The sequence below is a fragment of the Morone saxatilis genome, unplaced genomic scaffold (assembly GCF_004916995.1).
Source record: "Morone saxatilis isolate NCDOM2014 unplaced genomic scaffold, NCSU_SB_2.0 Contig2, whole genome shotgun sequence".
Classification (NCBI taxonomy): domain Eukaryota; kingdom Metazoa; phylum Chordata; class Actinopteri; family Moronidae; genus Morone; species Morone saxatilis.
The window spans coordinates 1371982-1378051 of NW_023339762.1; the positions used below are offsets into that span (position 1 = coordinate 1371982).

Here is a 6070-nt window from a genome sequence, read left to right on the forward strand (position 1 = left end):
GTCCCCATTTTCACCGGAACAGGCCATTTAACCATCCAAATGATTTCTAAACGGGTTTATTAAGCTGAAAAAGTTGCCAAGTTCCCCTTTAACAAGATTGGATCGTACAGGATCTAGGGTGCAAGTGGAGGCTCTTCATTCCTACCATGAAAAGTAGGATAGCTCCATGGGGGAAACAAAGGAAAACTGAGGCAGGGGCTGAGTGGTAAGGGGAGTTGTTGATGCTGCTGTAGATTGGATCAATAAAAATAAAAAATAAAAAAAAGTAAGTAGTGAAATTACTTTATTTAAACTGTTATTAGCATCATTGGCCTTAGCAGTATTCAGGCAGAAGAAAGGTCAAGGGGTTTATTACCTGGCAACTCCAATACAACTTCAATTTAATTAAATATTTGAATGTTTTTGATTTCAGTTTTCAGGCTCCAGTGCTGATAGTATCAACAAAGTTTATGGGAAGTTCTGCAGTCGACACAATGAAGCTGTCAATCTCTACAAAGACCTGTATGCCAAAGATAAACGCTTCCAGGCTTTCATCAAGGTCAGCACTCATCTGACACCAGCTCATTTCTATATTTTCTGTGGTTCATCTGCATGTTATTTGATTCTGAACTGACCTCTGTGTATCTTTGTGCTTGTGCAGAGGACAATGAGTAGCAGCATTGTGCGGAGGCTCAGTATTCCAGAGTGCATTTTGTTGGTCACTCAAAGGATCACCAAGTATCCTGTTCTGATCCAGAGGATACTCCAGCACACTAAAGGTAAGGGTGAAGATACCTGTCACATGTCTCTGAAAATCTCCACAGTCAACACTTTCTTGTGGACATTGTATTGTTTATTTGGAATAAGTGTAAAAACTGCCATCATAGTGTGTGTGAGATAGAGTTTTGTACTCTTTCTGAACCCGATTGGACCCGACCCAACTCGTCGGGTTAAGGCCAAGTTGGGTCCTAAAACTGCTGGCATAGCTCAGGCTCAGGTCGGGCTTGATTCAAATACGTTGTTTTTTTTTTACATATATATATATTTTGATAATAATGCATGTCACTGTAATTAATGAATTTGTTTTTATTTAAATTATTTATTTTAAGCGAAAGTTCGGGTCAGGAGAGAAAAGTTGGGGAAGGTCTCATTTTTTAAGTTACCTTACAGCCCATTTATTCATTAACAATAAACAGTGATTAACAATCTGATCTAATACATGTATTAATCAGAATCTTTAATGGATAATAATTCAGTGTATAATAAATGGAGTAGAGACAGAATTGTTGGCCACAGTATCATACAGTACATGGGATAATGAAACAGAATAAGAGGAACAGTGTTTTATGTGGTAACCTCTCTGCTATGACAGACTCCGATGAAGACCACAGCTATGTTTGTGAAGCACTTCGCTGTGTCAAGGAGCTGATCACAGCTGTGGACAGTAAAGTCAATGAGCAGGAGAAGAAACAGAGACTGAGGGAGGTCTACAGGTAAACTACATACTGTATAATCGCTGTGCTGGGGAAAAATGTTTATGTTATGTTTAATATATGTATGTATCAGCTTCTAGATCTGCAGATGGGAAGGATTTAAGTCATCAAAGCAGTAAAATATACAGAACTGACTAGTAATACTAATACTGTTTCCTTTTCTCTCTGTGACTCTGTGACAAATAGGTGAAAAGCCCACATATTTGTCACAGAGAGTCTAAAATAAAATCATAAAAGCTGAGGTTCAAAGCTAAATCTGTTCCTTGGAAACAGCAATTGTGTGTATTTAGTGAAGAGCAGGCAATATGATAGATTTCCTTATACTCTATACTCTACTCTTCTTCCTCTTGTTAATTGCTGTTATATGTTTTCCCAATTTATCCTTTCCTAATGTGGACATTAACCTTTCTCAGTTGTGTCACATATATATATATATATATATATTACAAGCAGAACAAAAGTTGACAGATTTAAGCACCTGGAACCTTTTTCTCAATCCAAATGTGTTTCACCAATGCACTTCTTTGTAACTCAGTGACTACGTTCTCATGCACAAAATATTCTGGGTTTTGCCCTTATTCCGAAAATATCCCTCCCTCTTTCATTTGTATAACCTATAAGGTCGTTGTTGTGATATTTGCACATATCCAGAAAGCTTCTGATATTTAAGTTTTTCATTATGTTTAAAAATAGGTGTGTTTCTCCCTCTGAAATGTGGGCTTTTCTTTTGTGCATTCATCTCTACTCCAGCCTTGCAAACTGTTGGCTAGTTGATTTGTTGACACAGAGCTGACTGTAAACAGGAAGAAACCATGTGCTGCAAACTGCAGTAAAAACCCCAAATGAGACACAAATTCTGAATGCGCTGTATACAAGTAAAAAAAATGCTCCTAAAACCCAAATAATATTGGCATATCTCACATATTTTTGTGATTATTCTACATGATACTTTTGATGACAACCAGCTATCACCTATAGGCTTATCCAATGTGCTCCTGGCTAGATTCTTTATGTGTTTTATGACTTTTTCTTTCTCCCTGACCCGCCGGAACAGCACCGTCTCGGTTTGCCGGCACCTGCTGATATATGCTGATAATGAGATAGTGATGAGTTAGTTATCTTTTTCAGCTCAGGTGTAGTAATCACTCAAAATCAGCAGGGGAAGGCACGTAGAAACAGCTCTTTAGCTACCTGTGCTCTCTCTCCAGGCCCAGGAGAGATGCTATTTTATTAATAATTCTAGTGTACCATAGTCTCCTTCATAAACAAGCAGAATATAGAGAAAATAACTGACCAAACTTATTTGTATTATATAGAGGTCTCTACACTGTAGCAGCCTTCTGTCATATTCAGGTGATTTAAAAATAAAAAATGATAAAAATAATAAAAATAAAAGGTTTATTCATTAGGGTAAACGCAATACACAACTGTGCATAACAGCACTGTACTGTGTGCGCTCATTTATTCACTCATTCTTTAACTACACAAAACTGAATCAGGGTTAAAAGGCGTTTGTCGTTAGTTCCCTGAATGTTTTTACACCTCATCTACGCTCCACTTATTTACTTGGTGTCTTTTTTATTCAGGTATAGCGTGTACATGTGGCCTTTCCTACAGTTTGCCAAAGTACACGTGTACATGTATATGTGCAGGTATGCATATGAGGAATGCAGTGAAGGTACTGCATGTTAGTTGGCTAAATTGTTCTGCACAACATCGCCTTGGGAGAGGGGGCTGTAACCGACATACATGCTTCTAAAAGATCAGTAGGCAGTCCACAAACAGATGAGAGCTCACAAACTAAACTATGCTTTCATAACATGACAACTTTGGTCCACAGAATCCTTTTCAGAGACAAAAATGTTCTAAAAAATAGGCTTATAAATTGTAATAAAGGTACACTGCAGGGCAGCAGCTTTGAATAAACAATTAACCTACCTTACTGCAGTCACACAGTCTCTTATTGCCTATTCCAAAAGTGACCTCATTATTTCTAAAATCCTGGCTATGGACTTATGAAATGCTAATATTTAGAATAGTGGAAAATGAAATTAGTGTGCATTGAAACGTAGTCAGTGTGGACAAGGGATACATGCCTGAAAAGTAAACACGTTTTATTTGATCTCCAGTCGCACTGATAGCAAGTCCATCATGAGGATGAAGAGTGGTCAGATGTTTGCTAAAGAAGACCTGATCAGAGGGAGGAAGCTATTGCATGATGGAGCGCTGCAGCTAAAAAACACGGCTGGAAGACTCAAAGGTTCAAGATATTTCCAGTCTTCATGCATTTTTAAACACATGCTTTCCTTGTTCTTCAGTCCTCACAGCAGACAGGAAGTTACTATCATCTTTGTTTCTTGGTGTTGCAGATGTCCATGCCATGCTCCTGTCTGACGTACTGGTCTTTCTTCAGGAAAAAGACCAGAAATATGTGTTTGCTTCACTGGTAGGTAGCATGTTGCATTTTTTATATTTAAAGATGCTGTATAGGACTTTCAGACTCATGTCACACTAGAGCACGAGCATCACAGACCTAAACAAACAATTTTACCTTCCAGATCATAAAACACTCACACAATAAAATGGTAAATGGACTGTACTCATATAGCGCCTTTCTAGTCTTTCGACCACTCAATGCACTCACCCCATCATACACTGATGGTAGCGGCTGCCATGCCAAGTGCCAACTGCTCACCGGAACGGAAACTAATCATTCATATACCGATGCATCGGGAGCAATTTGGAGTTCAGTGTCTTACTCAAGGACACTTCGACATGCAGCGAGAGGGGATCAAACCGCCAACCTCCCAATTAGTGGACAACCTGCTCTACTGCTGAGCCACAGCCGCCCTGGCTCACCAAGACAATTTTTGTCAGTCCTAACATTCGCCAACTCTGGTTTGGTAGAAATAAATCCTTAATTCACAGAAGTAGATGAGAAAAACAGCAATTTCAGTCACTATTCTCAAAGTCAACAGCTGCACACATAGAGACTCACACTAACATGCACACGTGGCTGGACCGGGGAAGTAAACAATGCTCAGGGATCAACTAGGGAGACCACTAAATATTTACATAGCAAATACTTGTTTGCTGCTATATTAATGTTCTATATCTCGTTTGTATAACCTTTAATTTAAATAAACAATGTATGCTCAGTCCATCCATATTTTCATGAAGACTCAGTTTGACTTGGAACTCTCTGTCCTCAGGACCATCGCTCTACGGTTATCTCTTTACAGAATCTGATTGTCAGAGAAGTGGCTAATGAGGAGCGAGGTCAGTCATTTTCTTTCTCTCCTTTGTTGCATTTGTTTTGTAATTTTCTTTTCTTTTTATACACAGTGTTACATCCTTTTCTTAAACTTTAAACAACTCAGTTGGTCATGTTGGATGTAGGACAAACAGTATGGTTATGTTCAACCAGCACTCAATTCTGATTTATTGCTCAGATCTGATTTGTTTTGTTTGGCTGTTCACTGTTTTTTAAATGTGGCCCATATCAGATTCCAGTGTGAACAGGTCAGGCTCCTGGAGTGCCCCGCATGACAACCGTAGGTCTAGAGTGACATAAAAGTTAATGTATTCTGATGACTGTTCATGTTGAAGTCACATTGCAAAAACATATGAAAGTGACCCAAATCAAAAAAGAAAGGGATTCCATGTGGTTTGTCCTGTTCACACAGTCTTAAAAAATCTGATCTGTCTCATATGAGTCTAAACGTGGCCCATAATACAAATAAACCTGACAATGTACGTATTGTATGTAAGTGTGTGTATATGTATGTGTGTATATATGTCAATCAATTATGTCAATCAGTGAATTGGGTAAATAAAGACTGAGTTCATGGGAAAAACACTGATGGAGGTTTTATCTCCTGCAGGTCTCTTTCTGATCACAGCTGGTACAGACAGACCAGAGATGGTGGAGGTGTTGGCCAGCAGTAAGGAGGAGCGCAACACATGGAGGGCCATTATACAGGACGCCATGCAATGCATGTGAGAACACACACAATATATTATGTTCTCATTCTTATTACTGTGACAAACTATGCATGTGTAGGACCCCCTTTTACAGCCAAAGCAGCCCTGACCCGTTGAGCTATGGACTCCACTAGACCTCTGAAGGTGCACTGTGGTATCTGATACCAACACGTTAGCAGCAGATCCTTTAAGTCCTGTACGTTTATCCTCCATGTATCAGATATGTTTGTCCAGCACATCCCACAGATGCTTGATTGGATTGAGATATGGGGAATTTTGAGGCCAAGTTAACAACTTGAACTTGTTGTTGTGTTCCTCAAACCATTCCTAAACTCTTTTTGCTTGTGGCACAGCGAATTATCCTGCTGAAAGAGGTCACTGCCCTCAGCGGAAAACTGTTTCTATTAAAGAGTGTACATGGTCTGCAACAATGCTTAGATAGGTGTCATGTGTCATCCACATGAATGGCAGGACCCGAGGTTTACCTGCCAAACATCACCCCGAAGCATTACACTGCCTCCGCCGGATTGCCTGTACAGAAAGTGAACTGTACTCAGTAACGAAGAGTGACAGGAAAGATATGATAGACTTGATTGATCCCACACTGGGGAAAT

General features: G+C 39.4%; 1 protein-coding gene across 1 annotated transcript in view; it reads right to left on the reverse strand.

The window, feature by feature from the left end:
- LOC118330293 (A-kinase anchor protein 13-like) overlaps positions 1–6070 on the reverse strand; it is a 43500-nt gene that overhangs the window by 5909 nt on the left and 31521 nt on the right. The window lies entirely within an intron of this gene.